General features: G+C 41.9%; 2 pseudogenes; both read right to left on the reverse strand.

Annotated features, from left to right (window-relative positions):
* Positions 1–1,872: 1,872 nt before the first annotated feature.
* LOC137252725 (uncharacterized) lies at positions 1,873–10,135 on the reverse strand (annotated as a pseudogene).
* LOC137233707 (pancreatic triacylglycerol lipase-like) lies at positions 5,029–25,750 on the reverse strand (annotated as a pseudogene).
* Positions 25,751–26,055: the final 305 nt, after the last annotated feature.

Below are 26,055 nucleotides of genomic sequence, written 5' to 3' on the forward strand. Positions count from 1 at the left end.
TGTGGGGACACATTGCAAGCAGGGCATACATTTTGTATGTCGGGGTTGATTCTGGATAGGTAAGAGTTTAACCTGTTACAGTATCCAGAACGAAGTTGAGCAAGAGTGACACGCGTTTCCCTGGGGAGTATGCGTTCCTCTTCTGCGAGTTCTGGATATTTTTCTTCAAGTACTGGATTCACCGGGCAATTCCCGACATAAAGATCCGACGCCTGTCTATGGAGTTCACCAAGGACCTGCTTGTGTTTTTCCGCTTCATACGGCTGGGTTCTCAGGTGCCGTATTTCCTCAAAATACTTACGGAGATGACTCCTTAGGCCCCTAGGCGGTGCTGGTTCGTCAATCAGATGTCTGTTGGGATGCCCAGGTTTCTGGGTATTCAACAGAAACTGTTTGGTCAGCATCTCATTTCTCTCCCTGATGGGGAGTATTCTCGCCTCATTATGCAGATGGTGTTCTGGGGACATAAGAAGACAGCCCGTGGCGATTCTGAGAGCAGTATTTTGGCAGGCCTGTAGTTTCTTCCAGTGGGTGGTTTTTAGGCTTGGCGACCATATGGGTGACGCGTAGCACGTAATCGGCTGGCTAATTGCTTTATATGTGGTCAAGAGCGTTTCTTTATCTTTTCCCCAGATACCGGCAGCAAGGGATTTGAGGATTTTATTACGGCTCTGAATTCTTGGAACAATTGCGGTTGCGTGCGCACCAAATTGTAGATCCTGATCAAACGTCACACCCAAGATTTTGGGGTGTAGGACAGTCGGTAGCGTAGTGCCATCGACGTGGATGTTCAATATGGTCGACATTTGGGGCGTCCATGTTGTAAATAAGGTCGCGGAAGATTTAGTCGGTGACAATGCCAGGTTTCGCGAGGCGAAAAAACTGGAGAGATCTGGGAGATAGCCGTTTATTTTATTGCATAGCTCATCGATCTTTGGGCCTGGGCCTGTGGCCATTATTGTGCAGTCATCGGCGTAGGAAACGATTGTGACTCCTTCCGGTGGTGAAGGTAGCTTAGATATGTAGAAATTAAACAAAAGCGGGGATAGGACACCACCCTGTGGCACCCCTTGTTTAATTCTCCTTTGTTTTGATGTTTCGTTTCTGAATTGCACCGATGCCTGCCGACCACCCAGATAATTTGCGGTCCACCTTTTAAGACATAGGGGAAGGGTAGACCCTTCCAGGTCTTGCAGTAACGAGCCATGGTTGACCGTATCAAAAGCTTTTGATAGGTCTAACGCTACGGGTACTGTTCTATGGTGGGGATATTGATTCAAACCGCAATTTATCTGGGTGCTAATGACATTTAGCGCGGAGGTAGTGCTATGGAGTTTTCTGAAGCCATGCTGATGAGGGGCTAGCTGCAAATGTGCTTGGAAATAAGGGAGCAAATGGCTTCAAGCGTCTTTGCCACTGGCGATAAGAGAGATATCGGACGATATGACTCACCTACGTTAGCTGGTTTCCCAGGCTTTAGTAGCGGGACCACCTTGGCCATTTTCCATTTCTCGGGTATGACAAAGGTGGAAAGAGACAAGTTGAAGACATGCGCTAAATATTGTCACGTACACCTTTTAGGGGTGAATCCGCCCCTTTGCGCAATCAAGGTGGAATGCCCCCCAGCTAGCTCAGGGCGAGAGGTCGGGGCCCTTAACCCTTGTCCACCTTGATGCGGGGCGGATGTCACAATCATCATTAAACTTACATCCGTGCACCTCCCTCGCAGAAAGCCCACCCTGCCTTGGACCGCTCGAATTTCTGCTTAGCAGCGAGTCCCCTTTTCCTCTGCTCCAAATGACCCTACATACTCACCCTAATGTCATCTTCACCCTCCCCCAACCGATTAAATTTTAGCAAACCATTTCACTTTCTTTTCCAATTTCAATCTAACATATTATTTATTTGAAAAAATCTTAATTCTATACAAAGAAATTGAAAGAAAAAACGTACTTTATGCTATCGAGCCAAATATCAATGCTCATGAAAAATAATGATTTAGATCAGGACAAAAAAAAACTTGTATCATGCTAGGATCAATATATGTATATATATGTGAATATCCACATGTGCCACATAAAACTATTCACAGGTTCAACAAAAACCACAACAAGAAAAAACGCACGGAATAAAAATTTAAACCGTTTTCAAAAAAAATAGATTGCCGAACGGTATATGTATGTACGCATATATATATATATATATAGATTAACATAAGTACTTCCAAAACTTAAAACGACACATAGGTATGTATTTTCAGAAAAAGTTCGTTTTGCGACACTGTACCAAAAATGTTTGCATTCGATTATATACAACAAAGCTAAAAAAAAAGCATATACAAACGAAAACTATTTACGGAAATTTTGACAAAATGTCGGATCGCAAAATGAATGCACCGTTAAAAAAAAGTAAATTCTTGTTCTTAAGCTTTGGACTCTGGATGAAAATTTCACAGGATATGATAATTTACACAATTACATAAACATATGAATTGGGTACATATTTATATACGGAAACATTTTATTTTTTTTTATAAATCAAAAACGCATGCATCAATGTATTAAATAAATTTTATACTTCTTACGGGCCTATCAGTCGCAAAAAGTAAACCAAACGACTTCACACTCAACTTGAGTAAAATTTTTCAGCTACCTAAAACACCCTAATGCCTACCTAAAAGAGCTCTTTTAATACGGCTGAGGGGATTTGTTGGAAGCGAAATGTCTGTATCTGCCTCCGCGCAGTAAAAAAAAACTTCTTTTGCATGAATTTACCCGTCTGGTGTATTTTTCCTTATGTCCGACCTTCAGACGACCCTTTACACAATTCGATACTTTTCTAAGTCTAATTTTAACAAGTATTTATTAAAATATAATTGCCTAATAAACAAATCGTGGATATGGTTACGCAACCTTAATTAAAAAAAATTGTTTAATAAAAACATGATCGCCTACTGGACGGCTTTTGGTTCATGCCCTTCCGGTTTGCATGTTTAGGATACTCTGCAATAAAATTTATACCACGGTCACAGTCTCTGCTGCTGAAGTCCACTTTGGTGATGAAATTTGTGGTGTTGTAAAAAAAATAGTCTCCCTGGCGCTGACGACGCTTTTGCTCGTTTGGCAATGGTATGTTCCCTGTAGGAACAAAAGTTACATTCACCATTTGGGCGCACGTTGGAGCTATTGAAGGCTTCCACGCCAATTGGGCGTTCCTGACCATGAGGCCATTCGACTGGGCGCGCCGGTATTAGGGTGGTTGTGAAACACTCACGAATTAATCCCAAAAAAATAATAAATTTACAAAAAAAAATTTCTTTTAGAGAAATGGAAAATTTCGGAAAAAAATTACTGGAATTTCCTCTAATTAAACTGTACCCACATACGCATTATGTTGGGTCACCATTGTTCCAGAATTGGTGGCTGTAATCGCCGAATGTGAACCCCGAATTGGCGCGGAAGAATTTCAGAGATTAAAACAAAAAAGAATTTTGTTCACTTAGGACTTACCCGTTTAAACTCGCTCCGATCTAAAAAAAAATGCCAAGCGCTCAAAACTTCAGCATGACATCTGCATTGACAGGAAAGCCCACCGTGCCGGGGTAGCTGGATGCGTCCGCTTCTTGACTCCGCCAAACTCTATTCTCTATTATGGTTACCTCCTTTCGCCTTCAATACCATTATTACCACAAACTAACCAGCAGTTCGGCCGCACAAAACTTTTTATTTTTTTAATTTCAAATGCGCACTACTTTCTAGTCCGTTTTGGACCACGCGTACAGGGAAACTTATTGCCACGAATATCACCAAGAGAAAAAATCTTTTTTATTTCAAAATTTAAATCACCCGCGCACTGCCAACTTAGTTGTCTATTTCAATATATTTAATCTTCTTGCCCTACAGTTACCCCTTTTTATATCGGCAGAATCGATCACCGATACCGTTTTCCTTTGCCGTTTTCCTATTATCATTCTTTCTTATACATATATTCAATCGCCACCATCACAGCCTATATCTCTCCCTTTCCTTATTCTCATTGCACCCTTACCTACCATCTGGCAACCTTTAAGCAGAGCTTTTCGGAGTTTTCGTTGGTGACTTTCCGGACGTTTCCTAGCAATTGACATTTCTCGTATTTGTTTACAATTTTACAAGTTTTTTATTTGTGCGTGCCGACAAAAATAATAAAATTAAATTTGATCTGGTGGACATATTTCTTCCAGTTATGCTTGCTGACAGATCCCTCTTTATCCCGGTAGTTTTACGGTTCTCGTTTCTGTGGACCTGTACAACAAGCCAATAGCAGCATTCATCTTCCTGCGCCAACACTGTGATACACAAACGTAAACGTGTGAGTTCTACCAATGAAATTTGTGATTTATCTTTTTGAAATATCAATTTATCTACCTAATAAAGACATCTTCACGCAAAGCATCCGCGCGAACGTTTTATTGGTAGAAATCTTGAAGTGGTTAAGTTTGTCAGGGGTGGGTGTTCCCCGCGTTGGGCTGACAGGTCGGTTTCTTCCCCGCAAAAATTAGGTGGACCGCTCTTGGGTGTGCCCATGAAGTATCAGATATGCCGGGATGCTGCCGATCAAACCCACGTATACAGATTAGGAGCTTTCTCAAAGGGAATATTCCCATGGAGTGCAAAAGATTCTCATTTAAAGTATCATAATCAATTGATAAGACCTGTAGTGATCTACACTTTTGCCATAAGGAAGTTTCGATGGTAAATATAGGGTAATACTAGGGTCAAATTTTATTGAAGCCAATGTCAGTTGCTGCAATGTTTCTGGTTTGTTTAGAGCTTTGAAAACATCTAAGCCATAATAGGTTAAAGCTTCGATTGCACCCAAATCTAAGATCAGGCATGGAAACTTTTTGCGATCTAAAAAACATCTTCCATGGCTCCACAAAACATTGTTCAATATCGATAAGATTATCTTCGCTTATATCGCCTGGTGGGACTAAGCTGACACTGTTAGTGTAAAAATGGAGCCCCTGCAAATTATCACAACGTGCAATCCTATAGAGATTACGTTTTATTTGTTTTGATATAAAAAAAAAACATTAAGAAAATCAAAAATTATTGTAACTTCACTTGCCAGATTACAAAAACGTTTGACAAAAAAATGTGCACTGTCGATCATTGTTTATATGCAATTTAAACTTGAAATTGTTGAAAAATCTCTTTTGGAAAGCACCCCACGCCAATGACGACATGTCTGCGATGCATTTAATCGATCCCGTGGCTCGAGATATTCATGAATATTACCCAAGATGAGAGTGGGCAGCTGTTCCTTGCTTAAATCGTGGTATTGTGTTTTTTTTACTTGGTTTGTTTTGATTATGTGCCCAAATGTCAAAATGATGGCGGACAACAAAACAAACAGAACTTAACGAAAGATAGAGCTTTTGATAGAGTTGCCGGACATAGCATAAAGAATGGTATAGAGACAGATTGCAGCAACAAAAAAATTGCTGCACTGGAATCGCCAACGATTAGCGGATAAGGAATAGAGTGATTAACGTTAGGCGAGAAGGCGAAGAAAGAAGATATAAAAGGGGGTGACACAGGTTAAAACTAAGACAGTTTGAAGTGTTAAAGTTCTGGCATACGACTGCCTCCGCGCCACTGTGCTATAAAGTTTTTTTTTAATTGTGAAACTTGTGTTGTGCGTTGTTTTTAAATAACTAATTTAAAAAAATAAATTTTTGTGGTTTCGGAGAACAAGGAGGTTCCGGCAAGGAGACGAGGATCGGAGTTCCAGGGCAGCGGATTAAAGGTGAGCCGAGTTAGGTAGCTTAGAGAAGTAGGAGTATGTGCGTATATATGTGGATACATATATGAGTACATATAGGTGAAGGTAGGGCTAATAGTAATTTTATATTAATTTCTTTTGCTTGGATGGGGGTAATTGGTAAATTTTTTTTGTGCATAAATTTTGTTTATAGTTTTGTCGCGGTTTTAAGCGAAATTTTTGGGTAAAAAGTTAAAATAATTTTTATCCAAGAAAAGTTGTATGCCTGTAGCCTGTAGATTCAAATCGTCCTGCGTGTGATAGATTTTTTCTTATTTGAATCTTTAATCTCCTGAAAATTAATTGTAATTATTAGTAATTTATTTATTAGCTAAATTAAAAGCTCTGGTGGATTAGTTAAATTAAATAAACAGGGATACTGTAGATAGGACGTTGGGAATAATTGGGTTAAAATTTTGATATGCGCACATATCGGTACGTACATATATACGCACGTAGGAAGTTAGTTACTGTAATTTACGAAATCCTGAAATTTTAACTAAATCCTGTGTGTCATAGGAAAGAGGATTAGTGGCGATTTAGGAAAAGTGACTGGAGTGAGAATTGTGGTGGCGTAAAACGAACAGTGCGGCGACGTGTAAGTCCCAAAATAAATATTTTTTTGAAGTAATCGGTTTTGTGATAAAATCTTATTGTGTTGTAGTGTGCCCGGAAATTTTGGCGTGGAGGGATTAGGCACAACTCGCCGTAAGTCTTTAGTTCCAAATTATCTTTTTTATGTATATACGTATGTCCAGTTATCTAATTTTGATGCACCCGATGAGAACAACAACAAAATAGGGAGACTGGGGAAGACGTCCCGTTTATATACATATGCGTGGTTACATACACATTTTTGTTTAATACGCTAAGGTAGGAGAATACCGTTAATGGTGGGCTTCGTGATTATGCCAGAAAACCAAAGCGATCTTTGGTTTTAACAATCTTTCGGAGCACCTATTTTGTTATGTGGTGTACACTCGACACAGAGATCAAAATTTGAATTTTTCTACATATACCATTTTGCTGTAGTAGCCAATCATCAAAATCGAAAACTAATAATTTCGTGCATATCCAGTTTCCCGTAAGACTCCAATACAAGGCACAAAGGCCAGTAAGAAGCAGCACAAAATCACCCAAGAAGTGGTTTCGGATTTTACATATATTTACTTCTTATATGCATATATAAATTTTGTAGTTTAAATTTTTTTTTGTGTTTTTACGTTTTTTTTTGTTGCGTACACGCATGCACACACGCATATATCAAAAAAAGAAATTATTAAATTTTTCTAAATTTTCATGATATACATATTTTTGGTACAATTAAGATTTTTTTTTGTACATTTTGTACACACCCTATTGAGGGTATGGTAACGAACCAAAAGCTTTTTATGTTTGTTTTATAGCGTGCGGGTTGTTGGACTTGCCAATTAAAGTGTAGCTATCTGCGTGTTTGCAAGCGAGCAAAGCAGTCACATTAGAGTGACCAATTTTCTTGTTTTTTGTTAAGCTGAAATTAATTGTTAAGAAAGTTATTGTGATCAGGTTAGGTGTATTGTATCGTTGTCCTATATATGGTAAGCGATTCTGCCCATAAGTAACATTAATATCGAACATTTTTTTTTGAGAAATTCTTAAAATCTCATACATATTTACCTACATAGGTAGGGGTAAAACCAACTAAGAGAGCTCGATTAGGTAGGATCCATTACCCTTAACCGAGTAAAATTTTAAAATTAAATTTTTTTTGTCTTCGTTTTTTTTATTGTGTTGAATGATTGGCAGGACGTTTCATCATAGTGAAACATTTTTTTTTTGTTTAGCCTAAATAATAAGACTAGATTTTTTTCATTATGATTCATTGTAATTCTTTTTATGATTTCAATATATTTTGAGTTTGTTGTTAAGAGTTGAAATGCGGAGTTAAGCACTTTTTGGACGGGAGGTGAAGATGGCGTGGTGAAGAGGTAAGTGGAGGGGACGGAGCATGACTAGAGGGAGACCGCTAAAGTTAGGGTGCATGAAACGAGCGGTCCAAGGTAGGGCGGGCTTCCTGAGGTGAGATGTGTGTGAGGCTGATAGGATGGATGATGAAGGGAATAAATATGCGTCCGTACGACTCCTTGGTGTTAGGGTTGAGGACCACTGCCCCTCTTATACTGAGCTAGTCCGGGTACCCCAAGGAGCCAAACAATACCTGTACGTGACAAGTTGCTGGATACGCCCAATCTCACGCTGATATTAGACCGTATTCTATTGTTTCAAAAAAAAGTGTTCCGGAATATTTGCTCTGGGATATATCAGTTTCTTCGATTTGTTGTGCCTGCTCTTTACTCAGATTTATTTTGCCTTTACTTTGGTTTCATCAGACCAATGTATACAGCTTCCTCTTTTTCAGGTGCGGTCATCAAGAGTTTTAACGCTTCCACCCTCCATCCTCTGCGATATTCGAGCGGGACAAGGTAGGTTCCAGTCCCAACGCGGGGAACACCCACACCCTGACAACGTCTCCTGCCTCGAGAGCTTAGCCGGGCATATGTTACGGGAAGTAACGAAAATTGTAATATGTATATAAATGAACTCTTACTTTTTGGTTTCTTTATAGATGAACTCCAGAACGGGCACCTTTTAGAAACATCCTACGCCGCCGACTTGACCCTCATCGACGGAGTGGTATTCCGCAAGTTATGAAGTATATGTGTATGAAGTTTATTATAATTTGTTCTTTTTTTTCAGGTCATCGACGCGGCATTCTAGTATTAAGATATTTAGTATAAAATTATGTAGTTTTAGGTTATTCACCACTTAGTTATTTAGGGTACGGCTAACTAGCATTAGGTTAATTATTATTAAGTTATTTAACCTTACGTCCTTCAGTATTGGGTTCTTTAGCATTAGGCCCTCTAACACTAGGTCCCTTACTTCCCAGTTCTTTAGGTTTCGGTTATTGTTTAAGATCCTTCGCGTGCCAGGCACCCAAACTCTTCCCCGCCAATGACTCTAATAGGTACATGTTGTTCCCTAATGCCCTTGTAATACTACACTTTGTGAACTTGCGACAAAATTTCGAATTTACATTCTGTTTAAAGTCGCTTAGCACAAAGTTACGTTTATAAATTTCTTGACCGGGTTTGAATTGTATTTCACGGATTCTTTTATTATAACGCACCGCGTTTGCCTCGTATGCTTCGTGCAAATTCTCTTTTATCCTTTCGCGCATTAATCTTAATTTATCGCTATGGTCAAGAAAGAAGACTTCATTATCGCTCATGCTATCCAATTTCCGTGCCAATGCATAGTCTGCCCCGTTCGTGAACATATTGAAACCGAACAGCGCGAAGTATGGCGATACCCCTGTTGCGGAATGTACTGCACTACGAAGTGAACATTCTATCTCTGTTAGATATAGGTCCCAATCCCGATGGTCGTTCTCTAGATAAGATCTGATAGCGGCTAACACCGATTGATTTGCCCTTTCCGCGGCATTCGATTGCGGTGAATAAAAAGCTGTTTTTAAGTGTCTAACCCCGTACGTTTCCAATAGTTCCGTGAACTGTTTGGATACAAATTGTTTACCGTTATCGGAATGTACTATTTCCGGTACGCCGAACTTATGAAAAATTTCTTCGGTTAAGAACTTAACCACATTACTCGCGGTAGCTTCGCGCATTGCCTTCAAAAAAATGAACTTTGAGAAATGATCAATAATGATAAAAATAAAACAGTTGCCGCGTTTCGACCTCGGATATTTGCCTAAAAAGTCAATGTATAATTTCTGAAATGGGCGGATTGTTACCACCTCTTTTCCGATCCCTGGCTTTAAAATTGCATTACAAGGCTTGGTTTCCTTACAGGTCTGGCATTCTCGCACAAAGTTGCGAACCTGTACCACCATGTTAGGCCAATAGTATAACCTCCTAAGTCTATGTAGAGTTTTCGCCATACCCCCGTGCGCAGCTATCTCTGGACAGTGTGCGTTTTCAATGAGAGTTGACGTCAAAGCTTCAGGGACCCACAATCTCCACTCATTTTCCTCTAGTTCTATGTTTTTCGACAAAAACTTTTTAAAAACCATGCCGTCTTCTACCTTTAGATCAGGCAACCTATCTGTATTGTTTTCTATCGTGTTGATTAATTCTTTATATTCCTTCGATTCGAACTCGACTGTGTCCATATTTGCTATTGGGGATTCTGTAATCTCTGCTATACAACGCGAGAGCGTATCGGCCACTATATTTTCTGCACCTTTACGGTGTTCTATTTCAAAATTAAAAGCTTGTAATTGTAATGACCACCTAGCTAGTCTTCCATTTAAATCTTTTAAAGACATTAGCCATTTAAGGCTGGCGTGGTCGGTCACTATTGTAAAGGGCATTAAGTCAATATATGGTCGAAATCTCTTGACGGCCATCACCGCCGCAAGACATTCCTTCTCCGTTGTACTATATTTTCTTTAACATTCGTTGAACTTTTGTGAAAAGTATGCGATTGGCTTTTCTGCATCATCACTTTCTTTTTGGTAGAGTACTGCACCCAGACCATAATCAGATGCATCGCATTGTATGAAAAATCTTTTTGAGAAATCAGGGTGTCTGAGAACTGGAGCACTTGTGAGTGCTCTCTTCAAGCTATTGAATGCTTCCACTGCTTCTTCAGACATTTCGAACTTTCTCCCCTTCTTCAACGAATCTGTCAAAGGTGCTGCCATTGTGGCGAAATCTTTTATAAATCTCCTATACCATCCTGCAGTTCCGAGGAAACTGCGCACCTCTTTTACCGTTTTTGGAACAGGGATTTTCTGTATTGCTTTGACCTTCTCAGGATCTGTCTTTAACATCCCGCCTCCTACAATATAACCTAAATATGGCAATTCTTTAAAACAAAATTTCGATTTTTTTAATCCAATCGTAAGGTTCGCGTCTCTTAAGCAGATGACGACTTCTTGTAAAATTCGGAGATGTGAGTCAAAGTCAGGAGCGATGATTAGTAAGTCATCCAAATAGATGAAAACATTTGACTTTAATCTTTGTGGAATGACACGGTCCATTAGGCGACATAGTCTTTGGGCAGCGTTGCACAGTCCAAACGGCATAGTTACGAATTGATAGAGTGGGCGTCCAGGCACAGTGAAAGCGGTATAGGGTTTGCTCTCGTCGTCTAGTTCGATTTGCCAAAAAGCAAATTTTAAGTCGACGCTACTTATAAAATGTGTGTCGTCGATGCGACTTAATATTCCTTCTATGTTTTGTAGGGGGTATGCATCTTTTACCGTGACGGCGTTTAGTTTACGAGCGTCTAAACAAAAGCGGTTTTTTCCCGGTTTTCTTACCACTGTTGTTCGGTTGCTCCACGGGCTCTCACTCTCCTCTATTACGCCCAACTCCAACATTTTGTCGACCTCTTCGTATACGATGGCTTGCATCGCCGGCGAAAGAGGGTAATGTCGCTCCTTAATCGGTACTGTTTCGTCGACCAACTTGATTATATGTTTTTCTAAGCTTGTGCGTCCCAACCCGTGATCTTCATAGGTTCTGAAACCCTGGACTACCTTTTCCAAACGCTCTTTCTGCTCTGGCGTTAAACAGTGTAAGACACGACCTTCTTTCCTGTCTTCATCAGATACCAAATTTTGCTCTATTTTTGTTAGATCTATTTCATTAACGGAAATAACTTCCGGTGCCAGCTCGAAATTTCTCCAAAAATCTACCCCAAGATAAATCTTTTGTTCTAAATATGGACATAAAAAAAATGTAATTTTCTGTTCTACTGTATTGAACTTTACCGGCAAAGTTGTTTTGCCTAAGACATTATGTCGGCGGCCACCTGCAGTTTTGACAGAAGACACGTAACGTTCGATAGGAACTCCTAACTCTTCTACAAACTCCCGACAGCCATGGCCTAGAATACTGACGGAGGCGCCAGTATCTAGTAAGCCGCGTGTTTGTATGCCCATTATATCTATATCCGCATACACACGCGGGTCTGTGGTACTTATTTTCTTAATAGATGCCACTACCTTCTGTCGAAGTTTTTTCCTCTTTTTAAATCGTTCCCTTGCCTTCTGAATTTTACGCGAAACTGCCCGACGTCCCATGACAATGCCTTCTGCAAAAATTCTTTCCCGAGTTTCGAGGTATTTCCTAAGTCGCTCTTCATAGGAAATCGTATTTTCCTTCCTAGTATTTGACGGCTTTATGGTTTTCGTATTTTTATCAAAAATGCAAATTTTAGTTGTAGTTTCGGGTTCCCTATACGGTTCCGTGTTGGTTGACGCGTCTACTTTGACGAGGTTTGGGTGGAGCCCGATTCCCCCGTCACAACCGCGTTCCGCGAAGCGTTTCCCGCTGGGTTACACATTGGGCATTTAGGAGTGATGACATCCTGTTTGCCACACTTGTAACAAAAAATGCGTCGCTGAAGCGGCATACATTCGGTGAAAAAGTGGCCGTCAGCGCCACAATTCCAGCATGAAACGTTTCTGCGAACGTTCGACTGCTTATTTGAAGACTGATGACGTATTTCCTCCACGGTGACTTGACCCTCATCACCGGGAGCAAAACGCTCATCATCTTCAGATGGGTAAACTTCATTCACATATTGTGTGCGTGGCGTAAAACTATTCAACGGCGTGCGGTCCCGGCGCGGAAAGCATCGCTCGACCTCCTTGCATTCCATTCTTAATTGGTCTAGGGAATATGCCGAAATAGGGTAGACCATTTTAGCTAACGATTCGCGCAAGTTCCCTTTTACTAACCGTACTATCTCGTATTCGGGTATCGGATTTTTGAGTCGCGAACGTAAAATACCAACTGCGTGAAAATACTCGTCGATATTTTCTCCCGGCCTTTGCTTTCTCTCTGTCAATTCCCTGAGGATCTCGAAATCTGTACGTTGTGATGAAAATTGGCGTAGCAGCGCGAGCTGTAAACTCGGCCAATCGACTCTGCCGTGCAACTTTATATAAAGCCAGTACCACTCGCGTGCTTCGCCGCTCAACAATCGATGGAAATCGCGTATTATTTCATTCCATGTACACCCGTATTGACCTTTTAAGTATTCTAGTCGGAATATAAAATCTTCGACTGGCATGGCGTCGCGGTGCCCTTTAAAGTCTAGTCCCCATTTTTCTACCTTAATGTCTGGCCTGGACAATTCCCTTTCCCTTATTCCTGATGCTTCTTCACGTCCTGCAGGGATAGGTGCTGATTCCCTTTCTTCGACAATAAGAGGTTGACGAGCTGGTGGTGGATTATTGCGCATGTAGGCTGCTGTACTGAGCATAGGGTGATTGTTGTTTCTATTCACGTTATGATTATTTGTATTAGCGTGTGTAGCCAAATCGCTGGAACGCCTAGAATCACGAGACTCGATACTTGAATTATGTCTTCGTCGCTTATTATTCCGATTCCGTACCCTATCGTTACCCCTTGCCGGCTCTAAGGCTGTACCCGTATTTGGAGTTGTCCTAGCTAATCCCGGTAAACTCTCACGAATTTTCGTCAGAATCGCTTGTTTCGCCTCGACCATCAATTCTTTTAGAATGGGTGCTAACTCATCCCTGAGGCCACGAGGATTGCCTACAGACGCTCGATTTGGTTCGACAGTATTGTTAGTAATAGGTGGTGGAAATTTCAAGTTCGATGGTGGAACTTGTAATGGTTGCGATTGCTCTTTCGGCACTTTCGGAACAGTACCGGTGCTCTTGTTTGCCTCAGCTGAAACGTTGGTTATGTTCGTTTGCCTATCATCCCCGCCTGCGGCTTGTGCTGTGCTACCGCTCCCGAATCGATCAGAAAGATCTATAAAAGTAGTGTCCTGGGAGTTCGCCATACTGGACGATTTTAGTTTATTTAATTGTTTAGTCTTGTATCGGGTGTTATAAGGTTCGAAGCGACCCATACGATTGGTGTTTTACACCTATCGCACAGTATTTCCCCCTTTGTTCCGCAAAAAAAAAACCAATTCGATTATAAATCTGGTCGCAACAATTGTTTCAAAAAAAAAATTGTTATCAAAAAATTTATGGCATACATTCGCTCGTATTCACGGATCAATTTAATCCAGAAATTATTTATAATTTAACTTCAATATCAAAATCTTTGACTTCCAATCTTTTTCAAAGATCAGTTTCAACTATCTAATTTCGATATTTCCTCAAAGAAAATTATTTATAATTTGAATTTTATGTCAAACTATTTGACTTCAAATTGTTTTCACAAAAAAAATATTAATAATTTCAAATTTCACATACATAGGTTTGGGGGGGGGGGGGGGGGGGGGGTTCAGATGACGTTCAGGCCTATCAAAGAAAAATTTTTTTGATGCTAGGAGTCATTGGAGCAAACTCTTGCGTTCCTACGAGGGTGTATGCACTTCAGTATTTCAAAAAAAAAAATCTATATGTGGATCTGTTCTAAAATTCGCATACATTATGTTTAGGCAGGATGCCTAACTTTTCCGCATCTGATTGCGACCCCCCCCCCCCCCCCCCCCCCCCCCCCCCAATGCAACTCTGCAAATCGATACTCGATACTCGAATTAATTTATAACCACCCACACCATCACCCTCATGCATGTGCATGCATGCACATGCACGTGTATGTGTGCTTTTAGTCAGCACTCATGCATATGCATGTCGGGGTTGATGTGTGGGTGCCTTTCCCCTCCAAAACGGAGGATTTTGCGGGTCAACGGTTGTAGCTTGCTATACAACCGGCCTCTTTGATTTCAACAGCCAACCAGAACGCATCTGCCGCCAACGATCTCTGCCGTTTATCAAAGGTAATATTAATTCCTGTATATTTAATACCTACCAATAAATATAACAGCTTTATTATAACGAGAAATCTCGTCTTCTCCTATTTATTTTCAAACACACCCATTCTTTGAGATCGACCCCGGTGCGCCCACCTCTCCAGGATTAGACGCACAGCGGCCGAACATTTGGTCCATCTTCACCAGGAATTGGAAACAGCACCTAAATTACAGTCCACAACAAAGCATCATAGCTGACCGCATACATTTTAAGAATTCCTCACAAAAATTCATCAGGAAAAGTATTTTGCCCACCAACAAAAAGTCTATTATTTAATACCAGCGTCAAAACACTGAGCAAGCGACAGCCAGCGGAAGCCACTGCATCACACAAACTACCTGCCACATAATCACCAGAACAGCAAACAGCCACAAAGTAAGTGCAATATTTCTTGCCACATTTTTTTTTGGTTAAAAATAATAAATAAAAAGTGCGAAAATCCATTTGAAGTGCCATACGTGCTTGTAACTGACCGCGAAAAGTGTGAAAAACTGTGTAGTGCCAAAAAGAAAAATAAGCCCAAGCGCGTAACATTAACGTTTTTAATTCCTTGTGACTATCTGGCCTGTCCCCCCACCAGCGGTAAGGCTCTCCGGACACAGCACAAGGAAGAGGTACACATAACCTCACTTTCACACAAAATTTCACGCCATTCGATTTAAATTTTCGTTTTGCATCACTTTAATTTCACTAGTTTCTTAATAAATTTTCGCACAAGATTTATCACACGTTTTTCCACTTTTCGTTGAGTTCATACCAGCGCGCGCACTTAGTATACAATACAATTAAACTTGGAAGTGGTGAGTGGCCCCCTTTATTTACACAAAACACATTGGTGTTGCTTCCCCCTGCTCCCTGTTTTACGGCACAATAATCTGCAAAGTCAGACAAAAATAAACAAATTAAAAGTAAGAAATCAGTTTTGCGTAATTTTAATAGTTGTTGGTTGGGTGATTCGCTCAGGTTTTCAAAGTTTTTACATCCCTTGGTTAATTTGCTCTCCACCTTTCAACCATGAACATGGATTCTTACATTAGATTGGCCGATCGAATAATCGAATTCGAGGCCGATTTTAATGACATCAATGCGGCTCTGCACACTGTGCACACTCTTGCAATACAGCAAAAAGAGTTGCAAGCTAAGTGGGAAAAAGCAGAGAACGCCCTAGAGGAGTTGCTTGGCTCGGACACGCTCGACGCAAAGAAAATTGCAGCGGTCAAGATCAAGCATAAAGCGGCATATGCCGTATTCCTAAGATGCATGTCGAACATGGCTGAACTTCAAGCCAAATTGAAGGAGGAAAAAGATAGGGCAGTCAAACCTGAGGGAGAACGCGCGCGCGAACACAGTATCCGCCTGCCAGCTTGTGATACTGAGGTGTTCAAGGGCGACTACCTATCTTGGCCAACGTTTCGTGACCTGTTCACGGCCATATACAAAAACAACAGTCGCCTAAGCCCGGTAGAAAAGTTGTTCCACCTCAATCAGAAAACTCAAGGTGAGGCAAAGGACATCGTCAAGAAATGTCCCTTGACAAATGAAGGCTTCGAAACAGCCTGGAAAAACCTATGTGAGAGATACGAGAATAAGCGGATTCTCGTAAACTCACAACTACAAATTTTGTTTAATCTAAAAAAGATAGATAGCGAGTGCGGCAGCTCTATCAAAACCTTACAGCGCGACATAAATAATTGCTTGGCATCTCTAAAAACACATCAGATCGATGTTTCAAATTGGGATGCGATTATTACCTATTTATGTTCGACAAAATTACCTGAAAATACATTGGCTCTATGGGAGCAGAGCATTGACCACAAGACGGACATATCCAAGTGGGAGGATATGGACAAATTCTTGTCAAATCGTTTCCAGACACTTGAAACCGTGTCTGGTTTTACAGGGAATGCCACTTCTAAAGTGCAAAAATCAAACACGTCGCGCCAGTCGACGGAAAACCCTACAAAAAGACTTGGTGCTTTTCAAACCAAAGTAACCAAGCAAACAACAAAATCAATATGTAAAATGTGCAAATCTACGGAGCACAGATTACGCAACTGTTCAAGTTTTTGCGATTTAAGTCCGGTAGAAAGGATTAAATTCGTCAAATCCACAAATGGCTGCCTGAATTGTTTATCCCCAGGACACACAGTGACGAGGTGCACCAGTTCGTACAACTGTTCCAAATGCCACTCTCGTCACCACACGCTCCTGCATGCGGACACACTTCAGCAACCGGCGGTACGAAATCCCCTCAAAGATGCGGATAATGCCCCATCAACATCGGCACAGGCAAGGAAAAGACAGGAATCGGGACAACCACCCTCCTCTGCGAATCAGAATGTCAAATCCTGCCATGCCAATTCCAGCACAGGCGTGCTATTAGGAACTGCTCGCGTACACATTCACCATAATGGTACCGACTTCTCCGCGCGGGCATTAATTGATTCTGGGTCTGAATGTTCCTTTATAACTGAAAGACTGAAACGCAGAATCAATTTGCCAGCGAGGAAAATGCATGCCCATGTTTCAGGCATCACAAATGCGGTGTCAGCTCAGGTGAAAGAAGCATCCAACATCGAACTACGTTCACCAGTGGATCCCTGCTTCAGCCTGACTACACCCGTACTAGTTCTAACGAAACTCACTGGGAATCTTCCATCCTGCCATATCAACGCAATGACTATGCAGGCATTCCCAGACTTGGTTTTGGCAGACAAGAGGTTCTACGTCAACGAAGACGTAGACCTCATACTTGGCGGAGACATATATCCCCATATTATAATGAGCGGTATAAAGAAGAATGTGCTAAACACACTCTTAGCCCAAGAGACAGTGTTCGGTTGGATACTAACCGGTCGTATCGAATCACCGAATCCAACGAAGAGCATTATGTCTTTTTACAACGAGGTTGCGTTAGACAATCAACTCAAAGCTTTCTGGGAGGTAGAAAATGTACCCAAAAAGAAAATATTAAATGAGGATGAAAGGTACTGTGAACAAATATTTAAAGAAACAACGCAGCGAAGTGAGAATGGAAGGTACACCGTGTCACTACCATTCCGGCAGGATTACCCTAACAATATTAACTTAGGACCATCCCTGAAGCGTGCATGCTCTCAATTCTTCCGGAATGAGGGGCGGCTAATAAAAAACCCAGATTTAGGAAAAGAATATGTTCGAGTGTTGTCAGAATATGAAACGCTCGGACATATGAGAAAAATTTAAAAGAATATTCCATCCGACGATTCGGATAATTATTTCCTGCCCCACCACGCCGTTGTAAAAGCAGAAAGAACAACCACCAAGGTACGCGTAGTATTTAACGCCTCGAGCCCTACGGCCAACGGCAATAGCTTAAACGATATTCTCCTCCCAGGCCCAGTCCTACAAGCCGATCTACCCATACTTATCTTACGATGGAGACTATACCGCTTCGTATTCAATAGCGACATCGAAAAGATGTATCGACAAATTTGGGTGAACGAAAATCACACCAAATTTCAACGTATTGTGCATCGCACTTCCCCGAATGACCCTATTAGTCTTTACGAATTAAAGACGGTTACCTTCGGGGTGAATTGCGCTCCATATCTCGCGATAAGAACGCTCCTACAACTAGCAGACGACGTCTCAAACTCGCACCCTACAGCGGCTAGCATACTGCGAGAATACATGTATGTAGATGATGTGTTAGCGGGTGAACATACGATCACCTCGACTATTAAAGCCAGAGATGAAATTCGTCAAGTCCTACACTCAGCGGGCTTTCCACTTCGCAAATGGACATCCAATTCAGAGGACATTCTAAGGGACATCCCCAAAGCAGACCTACTCAATGAAAACTTCCTGGCATTCGAAGATACCAGTTCAGTGAAAGCGTTAGGCATTCGATGGAATGCCCTATCCGATTTATTTTATTTTCAAGCAGGGACGCTGGACAACCCGGAAAACATTACGAAGAGAGCGATACTATCAGCAATCGCCAAACTTTTCGATCCCTTAGGATGGCTGGCACCAATGGTCATTGTGGCAAAAAATACTCATGCAGAGTATTTGGTTGGAAGGCACCGCTTGGGACGAACCAGTATCTACCAGTACGCTGGAACGATGGAAAACCTTCACCGACCAATACCATGAAATCGATAAAATCCGGATACCTAGATGGGTCAACTTTTCTCCAGGAACCGACATCGAGATCCATGGATTTTGTGACGCATCCGAGAAGGCTTATGCAGCAGTCATTTACATGCGTGTCAAAACGGATGATAATGTCTGCACAAACCTACTTCTAGCCAAAACCCGAGTAGCCCCAGTGAAAACTCTTTCTCTTCCACGATTGGAGCTTTGCGGAGCCGTGCTGTTAGCGGAAATCACCGAATCAATTCTCAGGAATCTCAAGTTGGGACCAGTGAAAGTGCACCTGTGGACGGATTCAACGATCGTCCTCGCATGGATAAGGAAACCGCCCTGTTCCTGGTCAACCTTCGTCGCACATCGGATCACCAAGATCATCGACATGGTCGGACATAGGGACTGGCTGCACGTGAACTCAGAGTCCAACCCAGCAGATTTAGGCAGCAGAGGATTACCTGCGTCTGAATTGGTCAACAATTCGTTGTGGTGGCAGGGACCTTCTTGGCTGCAAGAAGACACTTCCCAATGGCCAGCACAAGAAAGTGACTACATCACCTCCGTAGAGGAAAAGAGGGCAAAGACCTGCGCAACAACAACCGTCAATCCTACCGATATTTTTCAACGCTTTTCCGACCTACCTAGGGCTGTACGGGTCTTATCACACGTCATGAGGTTCTACCGAAGAACCCACCCCGAAACAAAAAATTCATTCCAGGTCATGTCGCACCTAATCTCCCCTGATGAAATTAAGGCCACTACACGACTTTTAATTAAAATCTATCAGAAACAACATTATAGTTCCGAATATAATTATCTAAAGGCCGGAAAACCAATTGCAGGGAAAAGTGCAATACTCTCACTTAATCCCTATCTAGACCAACATGGCATCATTCGGGTAGGAGGGCGACTCGGGGCGTCAAAGGACTTAGCTTTTAATGAACGCCACCCAATCCTCCTTCCATACAACTGCAGGTTATCCCGTCTTACAGTCCTAATGTTTCATCAACAAAGTTTGCATGGGGAGAACCAACTCATGTTGCGTCTGATACGCACCCAATACTGGATACCTAACATCAAAACCATGATTAGGGCTACAATTCACAATTGCAAAGTTTGCACTGTACACCGAAAGCGTGCTCAGACCCAACTTATGGGTATTCTCCCTCGCGAACGCACGACATTCAGCCGTGCATTCACGAATACTGGAGTCGACTTTGCCGGACCCTTCGACATTAAAAGTTACCGCGGCAGAGGGTGTCGACTATCCAAAGGCTATGTCTGCCTTTTCGTGTGTTTTTCCACACGAGCGATTCATCTGGAGGCCACTACTGACCTCAGCACCCCATCATTTCTTGCGGCTTTTGCCCGTTTTATAACCAGACGCGGATGTCCCAAAAACGTCTACTCCGACAACGGTACAAACTTTGTCGGAGCTTCACGATCCCTACGATCGGAATTCAAAACTTTCATGGCACAAGCCCGAGACAATGCTGTCTCGAAGTACAGCCACCAGTCACTCACTTGGCATTTCATCCCTGCGGGCGCTCCCCACATGGGAGGGCTGTGGGAGGCTGGAGTGAAAAGCTTCAAAAGCCACTTCAAAAAGATAGCCTCACCACACAAATTTACATTCGAGGAATTCCATACACTCTTGTGCCGCATCGAGGCATGCCTGAACTCGCGGCCCCTCAGCCCGGCATCCAATGACCCAACGGACCTTGAGCCGCTTACTCCAGGTCATTTCCTCACTGGCGGCCATCTACTGGCTCCGCCAGAGCCGGATGCTAGTGAGAGCCCTGCCTCGATGATCAATCGGTGGCAGAAACTCAAAGCCCTCCATCACACTTTCTGCAAGCGATGGAAAACCGAATATCTATCCGAACTTCAAAAAAGAGTGAAGTGGAAGCATCCCAAACAAAATATAAAAGTGGGAGATCTCGCTGTCCTCAAAGAGGACCACTTATCTCCCAACGAATGGAGGTTAGGTCGAGTTGTCAACGTACACCCCGGCGAAGATGACCGAGTACGCGTAGTCGACCTCAAAACCGAGAAGGGTCAAGTCAGACGACCTTTGGTCAAACTGATCCTTCTTCCAACGGAAGAGACGGATTGCGAGAAGGCTAAGTGCTCCTCCTAACAATCCCTCCGTTCCTCCTTACCCCTCCCTTCAAAAAAAAATCAAGCCCAAAACACCTTTTCCCCCGACTACCTACAATTAGAGGCCCACGGTTGTAATAGCATAGAAAGCAAATTAAGGAACCCGCGTCTTCGTGTCTCTCTACCCCTAAGCCTGCGTTTCTCCCGAGCCATATATTATAATCAACCCCCCGGTCTCGTGATGGTGCGAGTCTACCGGAGGGGAACCCTAAAACGTACTACGCGATGGCAATGGGGAAAGGGAGCGCGGGACATGAAGACGCGTTTCAACCACGCGCCGTGATGCCCCGCTATCCCTAAGCTTGTGGCTATGCCCTAATCAACCCCCCGGTCTCGTGATGGTGCGAGTCTACCGGAGGGCGATCCTACATCTTCTCTTTTCTTTTCTCTACCTCCGGTCTCGTTTCGAGTCTGCCGGAGGGACTCCTACACCTGACTACGGAGCGAGACGCACGAAGACGCGGGAGAGCGTACAAAAAGCTCGCAAACAAAAAAAAACATTTTTCCTTTCCGATCTAAGTTTTTTTTTAACAAGACTAACCGGGGGCCCCCTGAACAGAAAACCCCATAATTCACTCGCTCACCCAGAGCGAGGACACCAAAAACACCCAATTTCACCCGCTCCCCAGAGCGAGGACACCAGAAAATCCCCAAATTCACTTACTCCCCAGAACGAGGACACCAGAACCCTAACGCAGATCCAGGATCTGCCACATATTGCATCTGCACTCGGTCAAAAACACTCGGCCAACTGAATTTTTAAAAAATTCATCCCATCACCCAAAATTTTTTCTACTCATAAAATTTGAGTGTGCTAACGAAAAAAAAAAAAAATCGAAAAATTAGCGAAAAGAAAAACTTTTGTGTGAAAAACTGGCAACAAATTATCAAACTAGTTAAAATGCAAACCTAGATGCGTATACATATCGTACTATGTGGGCATATACATTAGTAGTAAGTCAAGTTCTAAACTCACCCTCTTTTTGTTCACTGATTGAGCGTTGCGTGTTGTGACTGGATGTGTACCTCGTTCCACCCCAGATAAATTTGGTACTTCCTGATCCATGATTTCATCAGTTTTCACTGGTTTCATAAGGTCCGCAATGAATTGTGGATGCACATAAGCGTCACGTATTTTATTAGGAAGCAAAATGACCCCTAATTTTATTGAAAAGGAAATATGAGGTTTTCCATCGCACATATTCATTGATGTAAATACGTTATATCGTCTATGAAAGCTCAAACCACATATAAAAGGTGTGGAGGCGATTTGATATAATCACTTAAAAAATACAACGAATACAACAAGAACAGTTGGTTGAACTTTCACCGACGATATATATTTTAGACTACAAATTATACTAACCGTGAGCTACTGTGCTTGACCTCGACATACGTGTACGTGAATCATTCCACATGCGTGAAATGTCCTCTGTTTGCGACTCACTGACACGACCCTTTGTAGTCGTACCATCTTTCTGGTGCTGTGTTGCAGATAATTCGGTCGACAAACGTTTACGATTAGCTAAAACTGCGTTATTAAAATTGGTTGTTCCATGGACTGGCGTTCACGCTTCAAAAAGTCCGTATCTAAATACTGCGACAGTGCTGGCGACCCCAAGTCCCTCATGTATCTGGGGGGGGGGGTGGGAGGGTGTTGTGACCTTGAGGGTCCCAAGATGGTCGGGCTAGTACCTTGATGGTGCTTGTTACCGGAGGGACCATCAACATCGATAACACTCCCCAAGGCCTTCGCGGAGTGGTGTTCCGAAAATTAGATTCAAGGAATAATGGATACAGTTTCTTTGTCAGCATTGCGCATTTAACTGTAAAGGAAATAATATCAATGGTTTATAGTAGAAATTTTCCACCCATTGGGGTTGTAAATAAAGTAAAAATACAGTAAAAACAAGATATTCTCAAAATTTGCTGTGAAATCCTACGTCTTCCGTCCCGCCAACGTCAGGTCGTCTGAAATCGAAAACAAATGCTCCACTATCCCCGCCAAACGCGGAAACCCTACCTTACAGTAATTGGGATTGCAGACGAAAATATCAGTTCCAACCCCAAGTTACATTTTAGGCCTTAACGAGTGCGGCCAGTGGCTCTTTGGTCAATAGCTTTGTCAAAATCCGTCTCTCCAGCCTAAGCTAACACAATGTAGGTTTTAACCATAATTTGCCGTTCTCGAATTTTCAACGATTTTTTTTAACCCAATACGTTCTTTCTATTTCCTTTAAAACTCATACAAAAGCTTGCTTTCACTAGTTTATTTCATTTAATCGCGGTTGCCTACTTGAGTTTTTCTTCTCCGGCTCTTCTCGTACAATAGGAGGCACGTTAAAGATATCATCATCAATGGGACCATTTGTCAAATTACGACAATGACCTGCCATTCCACAGGTGTGTCATGGCCTTTTTCGGCTTCCTCTGCACTTTGATCATCTTCCACAGAATTCCGCACATAATCATTGCTATTTGGTATATCTCCCGTAACAGCTACACTAAAGTAGGTCCAATCTTCGTCTGTAGAAGATTGTGAGAACTCCATTGAGGGCCGTTCTATGTTGTTAAAATTCATGTCCAATTTATTCCATTTATTAATTTGACGTAACAAAGGATCTTGAATGTTACCGTGTGGCGCAGTGATTGTGACTGGTGCATTCTTGGATGCCGGTTTGCCAAGTATGGGCAAATCGGTCCACTTATCCAAAGCAGAAAGTGCTGTATCATTGGTCTCAACTAAAAACATACCCTTTGTATTGGGTTTTATATTTTCGCCAGCTTCGCGTAAGTAACTGGTGGGTGGACATATGCCAAGCAAATATGAGATATATGAACTGCAAGCCCAACCCCAGAAGCCTTTGCGCGAACGTATTGATTTTTGAAGATACTCCACGGAACGTTGATGGCTGCAGGCAAATGGACTCATATAAAAGTCTGCATGGCCACAGCGTTCTACTCTGCCCTGAACAAACGCAGTCGTGTGCACGACATCGACAAAAGTAGCGTCGCTAGGGTCCAATTTATTATTCACTCCGGCGGTGATGAAGAGTGGTATGGCAGGATCAAGACCCGTTATTCTAGGCAGCTGAAAGGACCCCGAACTTCTTGCAATATAATTAGCCAACTGCGCACCCAAAGAGAAACCTATGACATGCATATCGGAACTGCCCATTTCCATAATACGCTCCACCAATTGTGCCACACAGGCTCCTACGTGTTTTGTATTATGTACCGCGCTCAAATAGCATGGACCTTGTGCCAAAATAGCCCAATCCACCTAAATGATGTTGTATTTATCACGCATCAAATATTCTTGACGCAATCGTTGCAATGGATTCATAAACATATCCGCATTATAGCCATGTATAATAATTTTTGTTGGATAACGTGGATTAAAGTTAGAGTTTGTTAAGTTCGATTTGTCCAACTGTTTCATCTATTAGCAAGCATTGTCGATCCATTGGATAACGTCGCGTATACAAAAAAAAGGGTATTTCTTGGTCCAGGCATTTCCGTCCAATAACCCAACGACAGGGTCCAATGATTATCTCGCGCAATTCCGGCGCACTTGTTGTAGCTGGAGATTTCGTAGTAGATGGTTCACGCGGGGTGACATGTTGGCCATAATTTAAAAAAAAAAAAAAAAAAGGATTTGGCATGACAATTGGGTAGTAGAGAATAGGCTATAATCCATAAGACCAGCATTAATCCCGGAATACTCGTGGTATATTTTCGTCTTTTTGATGTGCGGTACCTTTTTATTTTATTACTTAAGCTAAATATTTTTTGTAAGTACGCTTCAGAATTTCGGTATACGGTTTTCAGTTGTCACTATTTGGTTGGATCCATGTCGAATTTTACACTTTTTTCAACATCTTTCACGTATTTTAAAATTTTCGTTATTTCAGGCTACCATGTAGTTTTGTACATCGATTAGAGATTATTGACCAACGTGGTCAATTTGACATGTAAAACAGGTTGAAAGTGCCTGAGAGCCAAAGAAATCGTATTCGGTATTCAAAATGTTTGACCGATTTGGAAAAAAAATATGATACTTTAATCAGCTAGATGAAGGTTCTAAATTTTTAAAATGATTAAGAGGGAAAACAAATTGTGTACACTTATAGTCACAATAGTCATCATCGAGCGCCCATGTTCTCTTTTGCAATGATATTAATTTGTTCCATATTTCTATTTAATTTTAGATTAAAATTAGCCTAAAATTTAGCTAATGCACTTGCTATCGCAGATGAATAAATATATGTACTTTCAATGTTACGTGGCGCCACACAAAGCGCATCAATATCGGCACCTTTGTGATGCACACCTAACCGATATGAACCGACGACATCGTTACGGACATATCTCAAATCATTGGGTTTACCACCAGCACGAACACATTTCTGGGTATTCGTGGCATGAACCCATTTCACGATCAGGATCTACTGTGCCCAAAAATATCCATGACAAAATCTGCAAAGAAAAAGAGAAAAAGCCATTAGTGCATACATCAATGGGCATCGCAAAAGTGTGACAACTGACGGCGCGGCCGACGCCGCAGTTGGAGCACCCCCTTTGCAATGCCGGTAACCTGAAAAATACTAAAAACGGAACGATACCGGCATACTTACCCATCCACTGTTCTGGATCTCCACCACCACATACCTGAAAAAGAAAAGAAAATGTATTAAAAATCTGAAATAACATAAGAAATATTTATTTCAGTAAAATTATTGAAAAATATTTTACCACTTACCTTCTTGTCCAGCAATGCGTAAAATTCCACATGAATTGAAGCAAAAACGGTAAAATAAATCTTTCGATTCATTTTTGTTGTTGCTTCATTCTCTATACTGGAATGTTCAAACCAGTATGTATGTATGTATGATACATACAAGAAAACGAGAGGCGACAGAGTTGCCATGCTACCCAACTCGACCACCCAATGGTGCGTTTCTTGTTTGCGTCTGTATAAGATTAGAGAAGACAACACAAGTTTACATCACAAGAGCAACCCCCCCCCCCCCCCCCCCCCCCCGTAACTAATCAGGCCGAAATAAGATGAAGGATAATACAAATCCATTTATTATTTTTTTTCTTCTTTCCAACAAATTTTAAATTAAAACTTACTTCACAGC

The sequence above is a fragment of the Eurosta solidaginis genome, chromosome 5 (genome assembly GCF_040869045.1).
Source record: "Eurosta solidaginis isolate ZX-2024a chromosome 5, ASM4086904v1, whole genome shotgun sequence".
NCBI lineage: Eukaryota > Metazoa > Arthropoda > Insecta > Diptera > Tephritidae > Eurosta > Eurosta solidaginis.